This window comes from Cinclus cinclus, chromosome 4 (genome assembly GCF_963662255.1).
Source record: "Cinclus cinclus chromosome 4, bCinCin1.1, whole genome shotgun sequence".
Lineage (NCBI taxonomy): Eukaryota > Metazoa > Chordata > Aves > Passeriformes > Cinclidae > Cinclus > Cinclus cinclus.
Genome location: NC_085049.1, coordinates 25,058,260 through 25,081,029, shown reverse-complemented (window position 1 = coordinate 25,081,029; position 22,770 = coordinate 25,058,260). Strand labels below are relative to the sequence as shown.

At 39.1% G+C, this 22,770-nt stretch overlaps 1 protein-coding gene across 4 annotated transcripts in view; it reads right to left on the bottom strand.

The window, feature by feature from the left end:
• The window catches only part of PACSIN2 (protein kinase C and casein kinase substrate in neurons 2), a 53,351-nt gene extending 35,646 nt beyond the window's left edge, over positions 1-17,705 (bottom strand). For 3 of the 4 annotated variants that reach the window (XM_062491816.1, XM_062491812.1, XM_062491817.1), the window contains exon 1: positions 17,629-17,705. The gene's annotated coding sequence lies outside the window, so the exon portion shown is untranslated. Of the gene's footprint in view, positions 1-1,663; positions 1,694-17,628 lie in introns of those variants that run through there. The other variant, XM_062491815.1, reaches the window with a different exon arrangement.
• Positions 17,706-22,770: the final 5,065 nt, after the last annotated feature.

The following is a 22,770-nucleotide window of genomic DNA, read 5'->3' as shown; positions in this document are numbered from 1 at the left end:
TAGCTTTTGCTTAAAGTTAGCAAAGAACCACACTCCAAGACTTGTACCCTAAAGCAGAAATTAAATGACCACTTCCATAATTGTTGGCTTAGATCAAAGCTGTGAAAAGGCTTGAAACAATAGTTTCCATAATTACCAATTCCTTCTGCAGGCATTATCCCCTCACTGCCATAGCCCTGCTGACAAAAAGCAGGTCAAATCATCATGCAACATTTCTCAACTCTCAAAATGCATTAAAGGATAGTTCAGTATTTGGGGAAAACACCACCAATGTAAAAACTGCTAAGGTAGATAGCCTTACAACATAAAAACAACATTTTCAGCTATGAGAGTCATCACATTATGCATCATTTCATCAGTTTCATTTCTGAAACTTATACAAAAAGTACAGACCTCTGTAGAATACAATTCATAAGTCCAGAAAGAAAACAACCACAAGCAAATTTAACTTCAACTATCCTTCTTGACAGTAAGTTATTATTAACTTCAGAACTATAAAAGATCAGTTCAAGTGTTTCAAAATCAATGCTATACTGTAACAGTACCAAAGAATGTGTGACTGTATTTCATATTTAAGATTAAATAAGATTAATTCAGATTTTAAAGCAAACTGAATGCAGCTTCTAAAGAACTATTAGGAGAATTTAAATTGCTTGCTTGTGTTGAAGTTGAAGAGAAGGTTACTTGATACCTAGCTTCATTAAGATGGTCACTGAAAAAAGAAATTCTTTTAATTCTATGTAAACAGATTTTCAGCTCAGTGAATCTGAGGTAAACTTTAGCCAGGACTTCTCATGTTCCTACGAAATTAAGTTTTCTGGTCCTGAAATGGTAATTACTGCAACAAGGACAGAACATCTCTACTTACAACTTAGCAATCCATACAACATGAGTTGCTGACTTAGTAGAATTAAACACGCCCTAAAAACATGTAATTTTTTTTTTTTTAATAAATATAATGAACGGGCTCCTTACGATGTACTAAACACATTGGTCTAAGCTACCTGGAAGTATTATACTTCAATATTAGGAACAGAGATCATATTTTATGGCCTTCCCTCTACATGTAATGTGACAAGCAAAGACAGAATTGTTGGGGGGGGGAGGGGGTCGTTTTGGTTTGTTTGGGTTTTTTTAAATACATAGGGTACACTTACACCAACTTTAACCCTAAAGCAAGTGAAAAATCAAGAGTTTTCAGTGTGCAAAACAAGGTGCTGCTTTAAAAGAGGCACATGAGATCCAGATTAGGCAAGAGAGAAGGTGAAAGTTTTTCTTTGGTTCACAAAGGTTTCACTAATCTTATTAAGGGTTTAGAAAAGAAAGCACAGCAGAGCAGCCAGTCTTCCCCACAATTTTCAGTGATCTGGATACATGTTATGTGACCTTATACAGCTCTCAAACACACAAATCGCTCAAATGCAGAATCCCTAAACACAATAACATGAAATTAATGCTTAAATTTGCCCAACTAATCTCATAAAGAGTAGTCTTTTCTACCCTGCTGCTGCTTTTCAGGAAAAGGAAAGCTTTTTATGCCATTTTAAATTAATGCTTGACCAAAGTACAAGTAGGTCAGCAATCTACTCTGCAACCTAAATTGGACTGAAGTTCAAGGAAAGTGGGACAAGAGGCCCCATGAGCTGACAGTTCTTGCACTCACCATCACCACTGTGTTGTTGCAGTTAATAAAGCTGTGCCATCACTGACCATGGAGCACTGAAACAGCAGCGCATAACCTGCATATGGGGAACAATCAGAAGACAGAAAAAAGAAAGGCAGATAACCCCAACCAAGTTCAATTTAGTGCTCTCTCAAGGCAGAGTTGAAAAAACCTTGCTGTGGAAAAAAAACAAAAAAAACCTGCTGTTGAAAATCTAAGCACACCAGACTAACATCAACTAAGACCAAAGTTGATCACGGTACTGAAATGAAGTCTTAGTAAAAGCAGGAATTACACAACTGCTTTTTTTTGTCATATATGCTGCTAACTTCAGCATTTTAAATGGTTACACAAGGATTCTCAATCAATTGCTACTAAAGGTACAATAACACATTTTTTCTTTTTGAATTTAACTTAATTCATATGCCAGTAACCCCTACACTCACAAAAGAGCCATATGATAGTCATAACAGCTGAGAAAACAGGCACAAGTAGCTTCAGAATAAAGTGCTCAAATTTCTTAAGCTATTTAGTTTGCTGCAAATCATTCTACATATGATCATAAAACTGCTTAATGTTAAGATTCCAGAAAGTCTGGAGTCATTATATTCAAATGCAACATCATCTTTTAACTGAAAACAGAATTCAGTTGGTATTTTTGCATGCTGCATAATAACACGAAGCAATCTCAATAGGACAAAGTCAGTATCATGTAATAAAATCCATCTGGAATTACAACATCCAACTTGCACACACTCAAAAGGAACAGCTTGAGCTGGATTGCTAACAAGGACTTTGTGCATAAACCATATATATAGTGGTCTATATGCACACAAACATATAAACCTATACATAAACTAGAGTATCAGCCTAAGGTTATGTTTAACAATTGAGATTTTCAGCCATCTTATAAAAGCCACTACCAGGATCCACCTCCAAGGGATTTTTACTACCTAGCAAGTGATCTCATGCTTCTGAGTTCAGCTTGAATGTCTCACTAGATTCCATCCCACATTTGTCTCCCAAGGTTTGTGTTGACAGCTAGGATATCCCCACACTCCTGTCCAGGCCAGGGTGGGGTGACAATGAACACAGACAGAACTGCACCATGACACTGCAGGCAGGGCTCTGTGTCCCTGCTCACCATAATATCTCAGCCAGTGTTCTACCACAGTTTGTGGTTACTGAAATGAGTCACCTGTCTACATATGACTGCCATTAGAAAGCCTTATCTCCATATGGCTCTCAGTTAAGAGGATGAGCAGCAAAGGAATAAAAAAAAAAAAAAAAAAAGGACTAAATGGTTCAACAGCTGAAACAGCTGCAAGATGAAAGCTTCAATTATACAGAAATACGTTCCAAGTTTAATTGAAAATAAGATTTCTATTTCCCCAAGAATAAGAAAACCAAATGATGTGCTTACTCAAGGAATAATAAATTTCATATTGAACTATCTTTATCATATGATAAAATAAAATAGATATATACAACTTTCAAATACTGCAGAAAAAAAAACATTAGACAATGAAGAAAACATGTCAGAAACTGCATACAGAGAGATACTATCTATAATATTTTACAAGCAACACATGATACTTTTCATAATCACACCTTTAGCATTCAAGTCAAGAGCATTTCAGCCGAGAACACCTGTGAAACCTACGTACAGACATTTCTCACTTCTGGTTCTGAAGGCTTAGAGCCTTAATACAAACATTATGAGACAAAATAGGCCACCTCTAGAAACTCCTAAATCCACAAAGCTAATGCTGCCTCTAGTAACAAACAGCTCCTTGGTCATTTCAAGCTTTCTGGAGAAGGCGACAAATTTCTCTAAGCCATGAAGAGAATCCCTCCAGTAACTCAGCCATGCGCTCATTAACACTTGATCCCAATAAAGGCAGCTCAACAGCTGAACAGTCAGGGTCACAAGGAACCTTCACACAATCATGTCTCAGACCACAGCTGCTTCAAAGTTGTTTTGTCCTTACTCCTAAAGCTTAAGGGTACAGGGCACACAAAAGAACTATTGTAAAAAATATTTTTAAAATATACCTTGGAGCATCTACTAAGGTTATCTCAGAACAAGCAATGTCATGTTTAAAACAGATGTGAAATTTAAAAAGAAAATAAGAAAAGACTAAAAGCACAAAAGAGATGGTGAGTCTAGCTGGAAGGGCTTTCTTGTCCTTAAGTATTATTAACCTGTGGTACAATATCTGAAGGGTACACACACAAATACTCCTATAGTGGTTTCTTTCTTTCCTTTTGTGTTTAACTTGAAATTCATTTTATACTGAAAAATCTTGTGCAACTGTCCATATCTGAAAGACAAAAGAGCTACTTCACAGAGGCAAAATATCTAGTTGATGCATCAGTCATCCAAAATTATAAAAACAGATAATACACTTAAAAAACAGCTATATTTTAGATGTAAAAATATCATTATGAAACTGAAAATGAAATTTCCAACTCTTGGCACCTTCCAACAAATTGCCTACCTTTTTTCCCCTTATAAGAGCTGCAAAGAATTTGAATGTCCAGTATATTTCATGGGAAGAGAAAACACTTTATTATCTACTTTATATTTGTCACACTATCTTAAAAAGCCTGTAGCTATAATTCCAGCCAAAAATGCCAATTTCAAAGCAAGGAAGGTTAATATTTATTGATCCTGTCATGGACCAGTGACACTGCAGAATTGGAAATCCTGCTCATTTGAGTCTGACAATTGATGATCTAGTTAACTGTGACAGAGGACAGTCTAGCAGACTTTGTTTTCATCATGAAACAAATCCATTACTTTTGAGCTCCACAGAAGATAAATGTTAGATCTGTTTGCATTTTTAATGCCAGATTTTAATTGGGAAGTTGACAAAATAACTGATTAAATTGGGAAAAGACGAGGATTATGGTGAGGGTCACAGGATCCTGAAAACAAGTCCTGGCAGCAGATGAGGCTGGACTACTCAGTATCTCTTCAAAGAGTGTTCAACAGCCACACTTTGCTACAGTAATCAGATCCCATAAAAAATACTTCAGCTGAGTATTTGACAAGTTACAATGATCACAGAACCGTGCAACAGCCTGACCTCTCTAGTCCAATCTTTCTTGGGAAAGGGAGCCTTGCTGAGATCATCTAGCACCCTGTCCAGTCACAGCTTGAAAGTGTTCAGTAGTGGGGACTCTACAATCACTTATCTACCAATTCACAAGACATCACTCGACTTCTGCAAGACAAAAGCTAGAGTGTCATTCTCATGGACAGTAACATTTAATTTGCTTCTTTATCTTCTGCATACACACAACTGTAGTCCATTTTTCTTTTTTCCTTATGCTGAAGAACAAGACTAAACAGTTAAATCTTGCAGCCAAAGCCATTCACTAACCCTTTAACAATGAATTCTAATACGTGAAGAAAAATGTCACGGTATTGGTGCAACACAAAAAGTTCACACTATACTTAATTCATGAAATGGCAGATTTTTCACTGTGCTCCATTTTGTATTACATAAATTGTAAAACAAAGTAATTAAGCTTGAAAAAAACACTAATTTGGTACACACATACTCAACAATTAGTCTTTGTCCTGGCCATGGTACTTCCTGGTATAACTATCTGTTCCTTATCACATGAACATATTTTTATTGTAAAATCCACTGGCATGAGATAAAGCTCCAAATCCAAACTATTTCAGAAACTTGCATTTCTACCACTGATACCTAAAACTTCTTTCAAAGGAAGGCAGCTATTCTTTTGGAAATATTTGTGTCTATTCTTATTGATACACAAATTGAAGAATTTTAATGACACCAAACCAGTCTAGCCAACACTTTGTTAGAACCGACATCCACCTGCAGTTCAGCTTTAAGAACTTTTTCTAAAAGAAGATACAGTAGCTGCCACATAAATCTTCTGTTGTTCTTCACTCTGAGGCCCTCAATAATGAAGGCTGGTACCAAATGGGACAACTTAGAACTGCTGCATTACTGTTATGTAACATAAGAAGAGTCCTAAGGTTTTTTTCAAAGTTCTCCATGGATGCTTGTATGAGAATATGTGAACTATATCCTTACAACATTCACAAAAAAAAAAAAAGTTTCTAAAGATAGCCTTTTCAACCTAAAATAGTGCAGCAATAAAGAAGGCCATTTGAACAGCTTTAGTGCTGGCTCGCAGGTGTGACTAAGTCCTAGCAAAATCAGCCTTAAAATTACTTTTACTAACTCCCCCATGGTTCCACTTGACAATCAAAATGGATCACCACTGCCCATTTTCTTGTGTCTGGAATGGTGAATGGAATGACAGCACCAATACAGGTTGAAAAAAGTTCCTCCTAATGTCACTGACACAAAGTAATCAGGACACCATGATGCAGAAAGAGTTCTTTTAGCTATGGGAAAAACTTCTAGTTCAAGGGATCCAATGTATCCAAATACAAAGCCAGCACTTCTGCCTATAAGATAAAGGCACTGAAAACTTATCCAAATTTTGAAAACCTCTAAATTCATATTTTACAGTCCTCTAGTTAGGGCATTTCAACAGTAACATTGCAGAATATATTCAATGACTTCAGGATTTGGAGGCAAGTTACTTCTGATAACCATTAATTCTGTATCAAGTTCTGAACTCTTGACAAAACCAGAAGAAATCAAATAACAAATTGTTAAATTAATTTTCAAATACCTTTTTGCTTGAATATTTAAATTTCAGCAGCCTAGCTTTAGACAAAACTCCAAGCTGATGCATTTTCATTTTATGTATTTGACATATATATACCAAATCCCTAGTTGTACTTGTCTTTCACCTGAGATGATTCTTCCCCCCCCCCCCCCCCCCCCCCCCCCACTTAGGACAGAAAAACAACTGGAAACAAGATCTAAATGTCTTTTTAAGCTTATGTAGTTGGACTTCCAGCAACCCTTTCAGTATCCACAGCTACATAAATTCTAATGTCAAAGCCTAGGTGCAATATGCTATTCTTTGCACGTTCCAATAGTTCACATGAGCCTTTTCAGCTGCATAACTAGAGAAAGTAGTTCAAATTTAATTCATTCTGGGAAGCAATGAGGAGATTCCTGGAGGATTGCAACAACAGTTGACAAAGCAATTTCACAAGAGCTGTAAGTTCCACATTGCTTATTTCTCCCCATTTGCAAGGTTGAACACTGCACAAACTAATTGCTATTGCATTACAAAGAGTGTTTCACAAGATTTTCATAAAAGCTTTTTTTCTTTCTGAAATGAGATTACATAACTTTTTTTTTCTCTAATTATTCACTGCAATAAAAAAATGGAAGGATTCATGTGATACATTTTTCCGTGGCAAGTTCTAAACATTTTGAGAAGTGTGTTTATAAAATCTCCAGCTTTAAAGAGCCAATTTGTACAAAAGATTTTGACAGTATTTTTCCTACCTAGTAAATTGCATTCCAGTGAGTATGCTAGATAAATTAGACACTTTACACAACCCTGAAAATGAAAAAAAAAAAGAAAGCCCAAACACACTATAAACTTCAAAACTGAAACAGTAACATCCTTCACAACTCAGACAAAAGATATTATACAGGGATAGCAATATTCACTCAGAAAATGTAGAATTTTATCCGCATGTATGAAATAATCCATATGTAAAATAAATACAGCAAGTGCAAAAAATAAAACAGATAAACCAAATGAAGTACCTTTAAATATACTTGAAAACTTTGAAACCTGTTCATCTCTTTCCTGCTGTGCAATAAGATACCTTTGCAGTGGCATAAAAATGTCTAAAATTATTACTGTAAAACTAGTAATTTTATTCAGCAACACATTAATTACATGCTAAATTTAGCACTGCTTTTCCTTAATCACACAGTGTTTATGCAATGCCTAACAACAAGCAGAAACAAAGGTGCTTCCTATCCAGCCTCTTTTGCAAGAAAGGGGAGGAGGGATACAGGGGAGATTTCCAATCAGAGTTTTAGTTTCTGTACAGAGCTAGTAAAAAATCCCAGCTAAGTGGATCTCTGTAGAAAGAGAAACAACATCACATTTTATCAGACAAAAAAAAATGTCTAAAGGATAGAAACTATAGGTTATCTTGCACAGCCCAAAATAAATTCAGAGTCACTGTACAGTACTTGCTTCATCTATTTGTGTTTGTTAGTTACAGAACCGTTTGGGACTGACCTGACAACGATTAACATTCCACAGCACAGATTTTATTCATGACACCACATACCACAGGATTTACATTCTACCAGAAACTACGGAATAGCCTATGCTAAACCAAGAGCTAAAACACAGTAATTTGATACAGACTAAACCCACATGTTGCTCTCTGATATAGGGATGCAACAAGCCAAAGCAGAACCAGCTGCTTTGGACAAAGAATTTCTTAGTCAAATTCAAACCAAAGTTAAGATCAAATTTAATTTCAAATAAATTTTAAGGTTCACATACAGATAATTTAAAACTATAGGGATTGTCCTTTAATCTCCTCAAATTTGTGTGTATGAACATAAATAATAAATTTGGTCTTAGCTCAATGAAAAGACAAGACATTCATGATATCCAAAGCACCTTTCCCGGGGCAATTAAACAAAGAAAACCACCTGGTACTTGTTTAACTTTAAAAAGTATTTCAACTGTCTTCTGGTACTCCCACTCAAAAATATTTTAAGAAAAAAAAAATCAAGAAAACATCCACAAGTTTACCTTTAAACTGATGATTTTAATATAATTTTATACTTATTTTCTATTCACCCATACATTTAAAATTGGCAAAAATCAAGAAACAAGTGCGAGTATATCTGCAATTCCCTTAACTATAGACAGTGTAAGGGTAGAGTCTGGGTGAAGAAGTGTCACATCTTTCTTGGTTGTATTTCAGCAGCTCAGGTAGCACAGCTTCAGCTGCCAGGGCAAACAGCAATGTTGCCTCTCTATCCATTCCACTTCCCTTCCTTTATTACACCTGACCGACCATCTTTGGCATGCATCTGATTATAAAAGCACTTATACAGAGACTTGTTTACATTCAACACTCACTTTACAGGCCAACTTTACAGACATTATTCACTGCACTACATAGCTCAATAGGTAGCCTGATCACTTTGTTATGGCATAAATTCATTCCACTGACAGTGACTGGCATTGTTTGTGCCACATCACCAGTCATCCCTCCTGACCCATCCCTATGCCATTGATTCTGTTTAGGAAATCAGGTGCTAAGCTTTATCCAGCTGAAAATTACTCTGCAAAAATAAAAAGTTTCTTGCTGGACCACAGAACCAACCCTAGACACAGCATAGCCAGATAAACTTAACCTCCAGAGCACACAGCAAGAACAAATAGCTGAGCATCAGAGAAAAACCCTGATTTCCCGTTTTAGTCACAACACAGACTATCACTGGCTTTGAACTAACTTATCACTGTAAGTAGAACCATTAACAAACTTTGGAGGCAGTTTAACAAGCTACAACCCCTTATGCTAACACAAAGAATAGGCAAATACACAGACCACACACAATATAGCCTTCAGAAAAAGGCAAAAAGGCTGCCACCCTGAAAGAAAGGAAAAAATATTTTTTCATTGCTTATGTGTAAGCAGTAGGCATACAAGTAAGAGAATATGTTTTTGCCTTCGGGAACATAAATCAAGACCATTTAATAACACTGAAACTTCACTGTACATGCCCGACAGCTGAAGAGTTTGTATGTGGTTATATAGGGAGAAAGACTGGTCAAGAAGATATGCAATGATATTCATTACTCATTTGAAATAACAGCAACTTTAAAGAACACTTAACACTCCACAGAGATTCTGCACCACGAGAGCACTAAGTGGTATCTACCAGAGGCCACTAATGCACACTACACAACACAGCACACACAGTTCCTTCTGCAACAAGCTGCTGTGGCAAGGACAATGGCACATTACTGGGGAGCCCTTTGGCCCCATCCATGTATGTTCCATGTTTCACCTCCCCAGCTCCAAAATTTGTACGGGATTTACAGGTGACAGTGTCCTAACTCCAATAACGTACTGCATTCACGATGAAGGGACTCCATGCATCCATACCTCAAAAAAGAATGGAAGACAGAACTAGAAGTGACTACCTTTTCTAAGAAGCTCAGCTTTTGCAAACTGATAAAATATTACTTCAGTATTATTTCAATAATACTGTATCATGTGAGAATAACAGATAATCACAAAAGACTTCTCTTAATAGCTGTCCCCAAAGCTGCATTAGAAGAAGAAAAATCACATGACCTACAGAAACACCTCTACGTGAAGTGGAAAAGAGGGGAAGTTCACAGTAACAAATATTAAAAAAAGCTAGAAATGACAGAAGATAGCAGAATGAACACAGAAATAGTATTGGTAGACTGCAAATATATTTAAAGTTCTTTTATTATCCTAAATGTAATAACCTTTACAACAATGCTACCTCTCTAAAGTCATAACAAAGGCAGAAAATGAATGCTGACAAATAATCTTATTTGTGTGATATGATTATCAGCCTTAAAATTAAAATGACTTAACCTCAAACCGGCTTTTGTTCATTTTAAATTTTAAAATGTAATTTGGGATTCTCTAGCAGGCTCAGCATGAAGAAACACCCTGACAATGCCCAGGCACTCCCTCCTCCATGTTCCTGAAAGGAGCCTTGCCCCCCATCCCTGGAAAATTACCTGAGGTGGTATGGAATAATCTTCAGGTCCTGTCCATGCCCCTCCTGCCTACTGCATAAATTAACCTGTCCTGGCCAGAACCAGGACAAATCAATTAAAACAGAGCAAGTGAGATTCCATCTGAGCATACCAAGTTGGTAATTATTATTATATAGTAAAAAGCAAGATACTATACAACCAAATTCTTAGCATCACTTTTTATGAAGACACCACCCTGCGTGACAGTGACTATGCTGAGGACCTATGTTTCAACACAGCACTGAACTTGCTTTCACAAGGTATTCTGATCAAGATACAGAATAATACAAGCTCAGTCTGATGTTAGATTTATTTTAAGCCCTGAAAAGACAGTCAAGAAATATTACAAAGCTGGATGTGTTCACCAAGCTACTGCTACACTATTTGCCATTATTACTGGTGACCTCTGAACAGATCAGGAATCATGACTGATCTACTGCCCAGACAAGTTTAAAAAAAGCCTGAGGAAATATAAAATAAGACCAAAATCAGTGCTGATAAAGCTATCTGGACTGTTTGCTGAAATCAGCAACCTAAATATCCTAACTTGCAATTCACATTGAACTGTACCAAGACAAAGTTTAATTTCCCTATCTCACAAATATGAACTAATATTTTATCATAAAGTTTGAGGAATTCTGAAATGAAACAGAACACTCAGATGAACATGCTCAATGAATTGTAGGACATAAATAAAGTGGTATTAGGTAGGCAGCTAGAAGTATATATTATCTGACTATACATCAGAGAGATTACCCTGTTAGAGGCAGCAGAACTAATTAGCTAACTGGGTACCTAACAGGGCTGTGGTAAATTCTACATCCATTTTATCTAAATGGGAAATTTGCTTTGTGGATATATCAAATTTCAACAGGAATTGATTCATACAAGTCCTATGGATGGCCTTTTTTCAGAAAAGATCAGATGATTACAAATGGTTCTTTCCTGGATTAAAATCCATTAATCATTCTTCTGCATTTCTTCTGCATACTATTAGCAATTGTATAATCAACCTAATTACATATTTTAAGAGCAGCAGCAATTAAAATCTGTATAATCAAATTATATCTTAAAATGTCTATAGAATGCTAATGCATGATTCCCATACCAAAAATGCCTATTCATTAAAGCCATCTCCAATACACACTCCAGAGGATACAGCCAAATTTGCAGCCCATGGAGGACCCCACAGTGGAGCCATGAAAGCCCAAAGGAGACTGTGACCCCACCATGGGAAGCCCAGACTGGAGTAGCCTGTTCCTGAAGGACTGACCTGGAAAGGACCCCCACCAGAGCAGTTTGTGAGGAACTGCAACCTGAAAGAAGGACTCGTGTTGGAGAAGTTTGTGGAGAGCTGTCTCCTGTGGGAGGGACCCCACTCTGCAGCAGAGAACGAGTATGTGGAGCAAAGAGCAGCTGAGATAAATGTGTGAAGAACTTACTGCAACCCCCCATTCCTTGTCACCCTGTGCCACTCAGGCAGAAAAAATCAGGAGTGAAGTTGAGCCTGTGGAAAAGGGAAGGGTTGGTTGAAGGTGATTTAAGATTTGGGTTTATTTCTCACTACCCTACTTTGATTTGATTTGCAATAAGTTAAATTATTTTCCCTGAATCGAGTATGTTTTGCCCTTGATCATAACTGGGGCATGATCTCTTTCTGTCCTTCCCTCAACTTGAGAGTATTCTGTTATGGTTTCTCTGCCCTGTCCAGTTGAGGAGAGTGACAGAGTTGCTTGGTGGGCAGCTGGCATCCAACTATGGTCATCTTACCATAGGCCATCAATTACACAGTAACGGAATAAAACTGTTTTTCACTTAACTTTCCATTTAGAACTCTGCTTGCTTAAGACAGCACGGAAATGTGCCTTGGGAAGTGGCACTATCAAAGGTTATTGGTTGATTATATTATATGATTTTATGATTATCCATATGTGCTGGTTATTACTACTTTCAGTTGGACCAGCTTTCAAAAATGACAAAAACCTCAACTCTCAGAGCTCTAATAATCAGTGAGAAGGCAATACTCCCAGGTGTGGGTGTAACAGTTGCAAAGAATTTAACTTCCCAAAAGAGGAAAAGCTAACCACTCAATTTATTTCTGTCTGTGTCTGAATGACACTAGACTGACAGCATTCTTTATATGAAGCGTTCTAACACATAAAAACTAAAGAAAAGTTGTGTAAAGGAAATGGTTACCCAGTTCCTCCTATATAAAACAGCATGTTCACATTTTGGAATGGAACTGTAACCTCACTCAACACAGCAAGAACTTAGGAATCATTTCCTTCAAATGAATTCCCTCTAGACCTTAAAGCAAGCTGTCCAGCAGCTCCTACAAGTTAAACTCAATTATATGTGGACCAGGTATCAGTTTACTTTGAGTGTTTAGATTATTTCAGGTAACTGAAAAATGAGCTTTTAAGCTTCTATCTTTAAATATTAAGGGACAAAGAGAACCAGAAGACTTTGGAAAAAATGTTTTTAAGAATATTATTCAAGGACTCTGAAAGTAAGCATGCCTACAAGTTGCATACATGTGGTTCCATTAATTATAGAGTTCATTTAACAGATCTGTACCTGTTTATTATCCATTTATCATTTCTCCCAAAAAGAAAGCAGCATTGTTCACTCAGCAGGGAGGTAGATATCTGTCAAACTGCCAAGAAAGCCTCAATTAAGGGAGAGGATGAGAGGTGTAAGTCAAACCAAAACCATGTCCCGTTTGTCCTATGACTCACTGCAGATTATTTATTGAAATCTGTACTTCACATTACCCCTTTTAAAAAGGGCACATTGAACATATTCACCCTGCACATTTTATATAACCCATTAAGTCAGAAATTAGAAAAAACACTCATTATATTCTTTGTCATATTATTTTAAAGTTAATCAGGTATGGCTGTGCATCGGCAATGGAGAATTGTATATATATATATATTTTATTTTTTTTTTAAATCTCATTTCTATATTCTACTAGTACTATTATGCCAGCTAAGAAGTTCTGTGCAAGTTGGTTTTGTAACCCAAAACCCTGTAACAGGCCAGGCACAAAAACTCTGCTAGGCTTTTCAGAGCCCAGCAACACACACATTTTGTTGTTAAAATCACCAGGTAGCAATAGATTTACCTGGTATGTGGGAGAGATTAATGTACAATCATACATGAAAGTCAGATTTATGAGCCTTGTTTGTGCTACTCATGCACAAAGACACAATAAAATAAGACAGAATATCACACTTCTGCAAGAAGGACTTCAGGATGAACAGTCCAGTAACACCAAGGTCAGCCAGTTTTATTAGTAGCAAATTATTTATTACTTTATATCAAAAGCTAAGAGCTTGCAAGTACAGGGGCATCCTGTGATACATTAATCACAACAGGCATAAGAAGATACTGAGAACATACCTTCACATTCACAGTGTCACTTAAAGTCTGAGTGGTGCCCATTTTCGGGGCATATACTATGTTACATTTACAAGTTTGTATTAAAAGATGACATAAAACCCAGCCTTTTTGATTTCAGTAAAATTCTGTCAAAAACAATATTTCATAATATCATTCAGACTTCTCCTTCTCACCATTTCTGCTGTATACACTGTAGCCCAGTTTGTTATTCATTGCTCTAGGATATGGGATAAAAGGTAAAGAAGGTTGTTTGTTTGGTCCATAGATGCCTTGGAATTAGTTCTTAAAGCAGAGTCCTACACAAGCAAAAAGGGTTAACAATATGCACTGGCTCACAGCCAAACAGTTTGAGATGCAGGTTTCCAATACTATCAAAATATTTACAATACCTTGTGTAAGCCGGAACAGTCTTTAAATATTTGTATGATCTAAAAATCTGAACCAAACCACCTTACTTGAAGCTTGAGAGACATTTTCTTTTTGCCTTGGAGCTCATAACTGTGCTGTATTACAATAGCCATGTTAGTTCTACCCCTATTTACCATTTAGGGCTGGGAACCTCCTCAAATATTGACACATCCTGTCCACCAAGATCCACAGGACTCTAAGCAAGTGCACGAGTGACTCAAGCAGAATCCCTCACACTCCATGGAGCACTTATCAAGGCAGATTCTAGACCAACACCATTAGAGAAATTTGGATTATTCCCCTCCCCTAAGCAAGGCACCTTAAAGGATAACACATAAAGGAACAGCATTCAAGTCTCATGACAATTTGGACTATGGAGACTCTGAACCAACCCCAGAATTACAGAGCTGCTTTATTGTCAACTGCAGGTTATTCTTCTCAACTCCAGTGAGCCAACCAGCCACATAACATTCATGTTAAATACAGCATTTTATTCAATCACAGAATACTTAGCTCGGGGTTTTTTTTCAGCACAGTTACACCACTCCTATTTCCTATGTCTTCATCTTCTGGGAATAGTTCATTGTTACATTAAGTCAAAAATCAGAAACTGGGTACAGCTGTAAGAACAGCGTCACCACTTGAAGTTCTGGGGATTATGACAGAGTTTGAATTAAATCCCATGTGACAAATAAGTTGTTAATATCACAGACTAGTCTTAAATTCAAGCAGTAGACACTCCATTCCAGGTCTCAGGCAACAAGAAAGTCATTAAATCATAGATTTTTTAAAAAAACCAGAGATTATAAGAACCAAAAAGGCATTAATGTATTAGTTGATATGGATGTTTAAAAATATATAGTTAAAAAAAAACAAAAAAAACCCAAAAAAACAAGCCAAACCGAAAAAAAAACCCACTTTCAATCTGCATTTACTCCTGGCTTAATGTATAGGAAGATGCAGTTTTTCCAGGAACTGCTACACAAAGCGAATCAGGCACTAACTCAGAAACAGAAAGCTACCTTTTAGCTACTTTGTATTACAACACAGACTGGTACAAGCACAGGCAACTTTTGACTGGCAGCATTGCTACGCATTTCATCCAATTCCTGCAATAAGCACGGAATTTTCTTGGCCTGCATTTATAGGCTACCCATTAACCCAAAGTCACCTTCAGGCTCATTTTAACCACAGTCAGGGAAGCACAGAACTGACATATGGGCATCTTTAAGCACATAGCTCACTCAGCTCTAGAGCAGGAAAGGTGCCTATAAGCTCCACAGACAGACCACGAGAACAAAGCTTCTCATTCCTGACACTAAATCATCCAAACGTGTCACCTGGTAAAAATAACAGGTTCACTGATTTCAGACCAACATTCAAGTGATTTGTCACAAGAAAAGAAAGCAGACATCCACCTACTAGAAAGATACATCATCTAGGTATTTTCTGAAGGCACTGTTTAAAAACATTCATAGACCACAATGATCTAGACCACAATCAAAAAGCTATTTTATTATGATGGTATTTCAAAGACATGCAAAAAGAAAAAAAAAAAAAAAAAACAAAAACCAAAACAAACCAAAAAAAACTATACGGATTTGTAAACTACTTCCCAAAGGGAGTTTGGAGCACCTGAGCACAAACTAGTCACAGCAAGGTGGCACCTGCACACCTCTCCTGCTCACCACACTGAAGTTGTGGTGTACAGAGATCAGGGATCTCTAAAATGATGCTAACACTGTCCTCAACAGACATGCTCCTTACGCCAATATGTGCTCCTATTTAAGCTGATTCAGTCATAATTGGCAGACTATAACTACTATCTTTGAAGGAAAATTGCAAGTTTGACAAAATATAATTTCAGGCAGGTACAAGCATAAAACAGACAGCACATGAGCACTCAGTGTTAATAACCTTAATAGTAAAGAATGCAATTATCAAGTTTTGACCATCTGAAACACAGCTGGCAAACTCTTTTAGTTACTGCTCACCTTTAAACAGAAATAAAAGCCATAATGTCATGTGTGCCCACCCTGACCAAGAAAGCAACGAAGTGGTGCTGGTCTCATCATAGGCATATGAGAATGATCCTTTTCTTGCACTAAAACTAGAATGAAAACTCAGTTGATTACGTAATGCAGCCTACACTATGGCTCTTATAACAATGCACTACTATTGTTTCAACTTTTAAAAGCAGAGGAAAGGTTTTTGGCTTTGAAGAAGAGCTGAACAGATGCTGGCATTAAATCCAAGTTAGCATAAGAGAATCCTTCACCTATTCCCCAACAGCAAGAGAGAACAGTCTCGTGACAGCCTTTTAAGCAGGAGGTCGTGGAGTACAATAGAAACAAAAGTGCCTAGTACATCCATGGCTCGTTTTTTTACCCTAGTCTGGGTCAAATGATCAAACTTACACAAACAGGTACAGGAAACGTGAGCAGTGGTGTACCAGTTTTAAATTACCCTGGCTAATCTACGATTTTAATCAAGTAATCCAAGCGTTTAAAACTGCAAGAATGCAGTTTTCAAACTGTTCAGTTTACAAAGGACAGCATATGGCACTTGCGTCTTTCTGGCTTCCTTCAGTACTCAGGCAAAAGGATGACTGAATCTATCAGCTTCTGAGTCACTCCAAGCAGAGACAGCTGAGAAAGACAGACACAGAGAGCCGGGCAGACGCTGTACACATCCTGTTCTTCCCTAACCAGGTAGCCTCGGTGTGCATAAAGAGATGTCTGTCTCTCACACAGACGTTTCGCTCTGGGACATGAGGAGATTCTGTCCACAGGCCAAAAAAGGGAAAGTTAAGATAGAAGGCGGCAACGGCAAGACCAAGAAGCTTGACTGAGCTGGGTCATTACGAGTACTCAGGAGGCCCAGAGCTGTGTAAAACCTCACTCTCTCCCGTAGAAGCATCTCCTCCCACCAAATCAGCATCGTTACCTGCCATCACCCGGGGCGCCGGAATTTCCAAGCCGGGAGGAAAAATCCAGCTGCTCAAGTTTAGGACTCCATCCTCGCCTTCTCTTTCTCCATAAACCAAAGCCGCCACCACCCCGGAGTGGGTCACTAAACTTCCCCGAACAGGGAGCCTCTCCCCTCCTACAGGAACCGAGCCAGTGTCGTCATCCCTCGCAAGCCCCAGCCCTGCCCTTCCCCGCCTGGCGCCGAGCAAGGAGAGCTTCACCTTCCCCGCGCCCGCCGCAGGGGCAGCCCGGGAGCGGCGTGGGGTGGGCGGCCCGCAGCCAGCGGGGTCCCCGGGGGTCGTCCCTCGGCTCGGCCCGGCCCGAACCCAGCACGGGCAGCGCCGCCGGCCCGGCCCCGGCACCACCGGCTCCCCCGCCCGGACCCACCGCCCGCCATTGCCCAACGGCTCCGACGGGGATCCCAACCCGGCCCCAAGCTCGAGCCTCTCCCGAAGGCAGGGTCCCGGGGCGCGGAGCAGCCCTCACCTGCGGCGCCGGGACCTGCCCGTCGCCCGTGCCCGGCGGGGGTGAAGGTGACGAGACGGCGAGAGCGCGGCGGAACCGACCCGAGCCCTGCGCTCAGCTCCGCTCCGCTCGGCGCCACCGCCCCCGCCCGCCCCCTGGCGCCCGCCCCCTGGCGCCCGCCCAGCCGCCTCCCATTGGTCGAGAGCGCGGGCGAGCTCTCGCTCCGCAGCCGTCTATTGGCTCTCCTTGACTGCCAATCAACGCCGCTTCCTCGTCGGGGGCGGTGAGGGGCGGTGCGCGCGCCCGCGGCCGGCGCGCGCTCCCCGGCGGCCGTCGGGGACTGGCAGAGCCACGCGCGCGGCACCGCGCCCCGGGGGGCTCCGACCGCCCCCGGCCCGGGCTCCCCCCGGGGGCAGCGGCTGCCAGGTACCCGAGCGTAGGAAACCGTGACAGGAGCACTGCGGAACGTGGCAGGGCGCGGCGGGAATAACGCCGCGTCTGTGTCCCGTTTCCACTGCGGGGCACCGTGAATAAGCAGATGTTATTTCCCGAAGCGAAATGTGAGCGAGTTGACAGATCCCGGGAGCGTCGGGAACCGTTCCGCGCCCGGGGCAGCGGTGCAGGCGGTGCGCTCCGCCGGCACTGCGGCACCGGGAACGGCCGGGCCGGGCTGGGCTCGGCTCGCAGCTGCCCCGAGCACGGGCTCAAGGACAGGGCCACCTCTGACACGGCACTGCTCGTTTGGTTACACCGCTCTCCGCGGAGCTACCCGGCTCTCGCCCAGTATCAGAACTGTTAGTCTCGCCTTCGCCTATCTTTCGGATTTATTTGTTTTAAACAGAGAACTATTTCAAGTTCCAAGCAGCAGCCAGCACGGTGACCTGCTTTCGTCCCTTCAGCCATTGCCTTCTCTACCGCTAGTTTTCTGCATTTCCCTCCCATCTGCCCTTCTCATCACTGCTGGGCCTCCAACGCTGTCCCCAGGGACAGCCTGGTTTGAGGACAGCAAGAGCTCTGGATCACTGGGTAGGGCTGCAAAACAGGCCTAAGAGTATTTTCCTCTTGGCCATGTTCCTTATGCAAGTCGGCATATAATCATATGGACGCCAAGTCTTCCTGCACTGTTTCGCTCATTAACTTAAGTTCGCTGAGATTATTTCAGTAGGATTGTAAGACCATAGCACTGGGATAAAATTTGTCTTCTGAATGTCCTTGACAAACGGATTTGAATTAATTGCTATTAACGTTACTGTGAAATTTGGTCAGGTTGGTAGGCTTCCTAAGACTGAACATAATTTCTCCCTTCCCTAGTCTCCCTTTCTTCACTGTCCTGTGTTCTATGTTAACAGTTCACGTTTGAGAGGAGAAATCTTGTAATTTATTGTTTCTTACACTTCTGACCAGAGCAGCACTTTAAGTTTTCTACAGTCTCTCTCATTAATGTGAGACCAAGCTTTCTTTACAGCACACTGCAAGGGACAGAGAAAATCATAAACACAGCTCTTTCTGTAAGGAATTAAGCTTCCGTTTTGCCTAGAGCATTGTCAAAGCTGGGAATTCTCCATGCCAGAACACTTAGACTTTCTTCAATCTAACATCAAAACAGTCATTCATCTCTTTGTTTGCTCAAATAATGCTGAAACTTGTTCAAAGATTGAAGAAACAGAACAGGAATTCAGCGTAAATCATAGCAGGCCCCAGCAGAAGAGTTCATACTGCGATGAAAGGGAATTCCAGTTTGGCAGAGGACAGAACCTGCATCCTGGGGTGGACTGACACAGAAAATCTATTCCATGCAGAGTTCCTTGAATGCCAGCACCTTGTGCTCCAAAATCACTCCACTGTGTATAAACCCAGTGCTGGTTGCATCTATGCCACTCCCTGTGAAAACAAGGGCCCACATTCTTGTCTTAGGCCAGTTTGGGGACAATGACTGTGAAAGGAGTAAGAAATGTATCTTCAGTTCCTGAGTCTGGTGGCACAAACTGCCAGACAGTCTTTTCACAATGAAGAAAATATTCTTCAAGTCAGCTATTCCCATACATTGACTTTGGTAGGCTGATGTACTGATTATACATTATATATATATATATATAACATATAATTATATATATTACATTATAATATGTAGATGGAAATTGTATACAATTCATAACTCTATTTACATATATTTTAACTGAATTTCCATATATACACTTACTATACTTTTTTATACATATAAGATATAAGATACATATAAGATAAAAAGGTATAAGATATCCCCCACATACACACATATAGGTAAAATAAATTTAGTCATTGTGTCATAGTGGAAAGGCAGTGTGTTATTTTGGAAGTCATCTTCATATGGAATTTGAACTGGTTCTGGCTTCCAAGGGAATGGAGATTGATCAGAAATGAGAAATTTACACAACATTTTTGTGCAAACTGGACTCAGATTTTAGTACAACCTGAGAATAACAACTGTGTTTTCTAATGTTTCACTTAAACATCTTTATAATTCAACTAGCATCTTTATAACTGCAATGAAACATTTATAAATGCTATGAAATCATAATTTTGAAGACAAAAAAAGGAGGACTGTTAGCTGAAAAAAAGAAATCTTAGCAAAAGGCATTTTTTATGAACATCTTAATATTTGGAGCTTTCTCAAGGCACCACTTCAGAGATACTTTTTTTATGCTGTTGAATATTCTTTTCTGCTTGCAGGATGTTTTCTATCCTTTTGACACTTAAATGAAAAAAGGCCTGGACACCTTTGGAAGCCAGTAAGACAATAACTGTTATGAGAGTTTTGAAAATACATTTTTAACTGCCAAGTTTTTACCCCATTCTAAGTGTAACATTAGAAACAATTTGGAAGCAACATTATTAGAGTCACCTTAGAGTACCTTTGGAATTGACACTATGGCTCTTCCTGTGAAGAAAGCAGAATGTGTCTGCACTGGGGTTAATACACATGCAGTAATTTGACTGCATTACTTATAGTATTACACTTTAATATCTGTATAAATAGATACAGGGCTTGAGGCTACATGCACCAAATAAATGCATACATGCACTCAGAGAACTGCTTGGGGAAATACACCTCAGCGGTTAATAATGTACTATTTATTTCAATTTATCAAGAGTAAATTAACTTCATGTAGATTCAAAGATTAAGTTTTTCTCGTAGTGAATTAAAAGAGATTAGTGGTCTAATTATATCTATCGTCAGTGATGCAAGATCTCAGGAAGATGACACTATTATGATGCCATAAATAATTTAATTATGTAGAGAATTACACTTTACAATACTAATCAGTTTGATTTTAGTACTTTGATATTTTTCCCCAAGTATTAAAAAGCAGTTGTTCTCTGCACATTTTCATTTATATTAAAAATGTAACATCCAGTGAAAGATTACCTTAATCTTTTTCCTTAGAAGAACAGCTGACAGTCTAATCAGCCACACTGGTGAGCATTTAATTCTGACTGTTAGGAACAGGACAGGAAGTTTGTGGGAAAAAAAAAATCCTCTCATTTTAGATAAGTATCCCACGGTTATTTTTACTTTTAACACAATCTATTTTTAAATATGCTTCTTGTTTCTTCTGCTGTCCTCAAAAATTCCATGTGTCCTTTTAGGCACCAGTACTTTCTCTGTAAAGAAATTCTGTCTCTTGCCTTCACTCAGAACAAATTTTGTGTTTCTTGACTGCTGCCATAGCATTTCAGAATTCTCTTCAAACTCCTTATCCCTTACTAAGAAACTCCATGTGTTAAAATCTTTGCTTACATTTTAAATGTAAATTTAAATGATGAACCATACTTTGATTGCAAATGTAATGCCATTAGTGACTATATATGCCAACCAATGACAAAGAATTTCAGATTATTAAATTTAATTCTACTCCAATCGATCAATTTCACTGTTTCACTGCCCAACTTTCACTGGGAAAGAACCTTTCAAATAAAAGCCATGTCCCTGTCTAAAATATTTTTGTTGCCTCCTTGTTTTTCACAAGTGTTTTTAATTACTGTTTCATACTGTCCAAACTTTTCTATTTTAAAGCAATTGTCTATGACTACCTCATATGTGAAAGATTCCTTTTTAACAGGTACAAAATTGCAGAATTATTAAGGCATAGAAGACTTTCTGTCAATAGCAAAGGTTTCCATGTGATTATCATTACTGGAATAGTTCAAGTATGGAGAGCTTGCCTAGACTTCGATGGCAACTTAAAAAAGGTGGAAAAGCAGAGTCTAGCCCACACAACTTCCTACAATTCAGTGTAAAACAACCAATTTTTCATCTTAATAATAAAATTTTTAATAAAATTGTGGTCAAAGTCAGCTTTTCCCAGCTATCTACATTTGTTTTCTGCAGAGAAGACAGGAATAAAGTTTCTGTTTGTTTTGTTGGGTTTTTTTTTAAGAAGCCCTGAAGGTCAGCATAAATGGATACCCCTGCATCACAGAGTCCTTCCCACTGACCCAAAGGCTGGACAGAACTCTTGCCATAAAGGAGGCACGGAATGTCAGCTCCCTTCTGTAATTTCCATCCAAGTCAACTGAACAGCATCTGCTTGAGCAACAGCACCACTTTATAGGGACACAGTAAAGCCCTTCCTTTACCACGGATAAATGAGCTCTGCCTGACATGTTCTGCTGATGAAATGCAGGGCTATATATCTTCTGTGAAATGTCTATTGTTTTGTAGAGTTTATAGCAGGAAGTGAATCAGGAGACAGGGACATTTTAGGCAAAAGTCCTATTGTAAAGCCAACAGCAATGAAATAGCTTTAGGAATAATACTGTTTCTTTTATACTAATTAAGTTCCTCAAGCCATGTACAGAAGCTATTTTCTGGGAATCTTATTAATTCCTTCCATGTCAAAGAATTAATAGGGAGAAAGGTTAGTGCCCAGGAAGCAAGCCCCACTATTCAACTCTTAACAATAAACTCCTTCTACGCTGATGCCATTATAACAATTCCTGTAGCTGTTTAGAGCTTGTCCATTTAATTCTTCATACAATACTGTCCTTATGCCAGGGAGCACTGGAGCATATGAAGAACAGTATTTTAGGACTGAGACACACATTTATATCAGCTCTGCCTGGTAAGTTATTACACTAGCCAAAGTCAGAACTTTTGAGAACTATTATTTCCGATTTATTTTG